Source organism: Physeter macrocephalus, chromosome 6 (genome assembly GCF_002837175.3).
Source record: "Physeter macrocephalus isolate SW-GA chromosome 6, ASM283717v5, whole genome shotgun sequence".
NCBI classification, from domain to species: domain Eukaryota; kingdom Metazoa; phylum Chordata; class Mammalia; order Artiodactyla; family Physeteridae; genus Physeter; species Physeter macrocephalus.
This window is the reverse complement of record NC_041219.1, coordinates 29172745-29175059: the sequence shown is the minus strand read 5'-3', so window position 1 is coordinate 29175059 and position 2315 is coordinate 29172745.

Genomic DNA, 2315 nt, shown 5'->3' with positions numbered 1-2315 from the left:
AAGCGAAGCTTTCAGAATATTTATAAATCCGTCTTTAAAATAAAGATAGCATATCTGGTTTTTAAAAAAGCCATTTCATAGCTGTTAATTGGAATTTAAAGTGTGAAACTTTTTAAAAGTATGAGAAAATGATATAGGTAATTTTAATCTTTATATATAGATTTCATTCAAAGCATCTTGACTATTTGTATATTGCTATTATATATAGATACAGGTAATATTTTACCATAATCTACATGTGGGTGCAGAAATGTTTTGTTAACTCTCTATAAAATGAATATACTGCCCCAAATCACTTATCCTCTCTGCTGGAGCCAAACAGAGCTAATACATAGCTTCTCAGCAGTGGATTAGCAAATGAAAAGAAGTGCTCTGAACCCAGTAGAGGAAAATAGGAAGTATCAAGAAATACTCCCATCCCCCTTTCTTCTCTTCCAAGCTTGTCGATCTTTGTGTGACGAGGCCCCTTTGGGGTACTCTAGTAACTGTCTCTGAGCTGTGGCCAGGCTTTTAGATCTTTGTGTGACGAGGCCTCTTTGGGGTACTCTAGTAACTGTCTCTGAGCTGTGGCTCCAGGCAGCAGAGCAAACTGGAGCTCTCTGGTGGCAGCAGCCTGGCTCTCTAGCTCCTGCATTCTTCCCTGCCCTTCGCTTGGTCGTCCACCCCCTACTGGTTTCTTTCATAAATAGACTAATCAAGTGGGACCCCTACTCTAAAATAATCTCATGATCTGTCATTCCACCATTCTGGTTTCACTTTTTTGGATTTTTTAAAAGATTTTATTTGAAAGATCCCCTTTTAAAATGCAAATACCCCTGGGAGAGGTCTGACCTTAGTCCTCAGCTAACATCTTAATTACCAGTCAGTACCTAAGTTTGCCTTAGTACACATTTGCCTGAGAAGAACCCCTGGCTAAAAGTGATAAAACTAGAGGGAAGCTAGCATTTATAATAATATTAATAGTAGTAGTAGTAATACTTTTATTATTATTATTATTATTGGCAGGTAAGATGTACTAAGGGCCATATTATTAAGTGCCAGGAATTGTTGTAAGTGCTTTACAAATATAAATTTCCCTAATTCCCTCATCAACCCTATTGATGTTATTACTACTGTTATTTTACAGATAAGAAAACTGAGGTATGTGGAACATAAATAATTGTCTATGTCATGTAATAAATGCAGCCGAGTGTTAGACTCAGGCATTTGGATTCCTTAGGGCTGTTTTGCTGTGAGACCTCTTCCCTGCTATATTGCCTCTTAGAGAGATGGCTTCTGATCAACATTTCACCCTTTTTACAATTTTGCATCAAATGGAATTATGCTATTTGATTATAGGCCACTTCCTGTTGAAGGTCAGGGGCCTTGCCATCATCTAAATAGATTTTTTAGTAACAACTGTAATGAAATAGGAAAATTCCTTATAACTAAGGGAATGTATTTGCAGGATATAGAGGAGAAGGAAGTAAAGAGACTAGTCTATAATCTAGCACTATCTTTCCTATTTAAAACTTATTTTGGGGAATTTAAAAATATGGATTAATAAAATAATTTGTAGTCCTAGTACCCTGAGATAACCCCAAAATGAATGAATGAATATATATGTGTACATATACATACACACATACATGTGTGTGTGTGTGTGTGTGTGTGTATTCTTTCTAGGTTTTTTTTCTTTTGAGCCTTATTTTCTGAATGTTCTGTAAGGTGTCAACTCATACCACCTCTTTAAAATTTTAGAATGAAATAATTTCCCTTGAGTATAAATAAACAGCATTTCCCACTTCATCTTTAAGAGAAGTTGAACTAATAATTATTGTCTATGACTTGCCAGAAATAAATGTTTAACTAAATTATCTCTGTGTTCTTTATATGATCATTTTTAAGTAAGAGTAGATAGAAGAGGACCCTAGATTCTTCACTTAATCTCCATATTGAGTCAGTTCTTTCAGCCAGTGTTTGGTCAGCACTAATCTACCTCTGCTCCTGTCTTTGCTTCAACACTGCTACCACTTTAATTTCCTTGTAATATCTGGAGCAGTAGAGTCTCCTTTAATTACTCATCTCTCCTCTAGATCTGCCGTTCAGATCCCTCTGTAACCTACATATCTGATTGTGTCATTCTCCTTTATAGAATTCTTCAGTGGCTTATTGCTTGTATGCCCTGGAAGCAGGATTTGGGGATGACTGGGGCAGGGAATTCTCCAGGTCCCAAGTAGCAGTTTAAAAGGGGAGTTTGGGGGCTTCCCTGGTGGCGCAGTGGTTGAGAGTCCGCCTGCCGATGCAGGGGACACGGGTTCGTGCCCCGGCCCGGG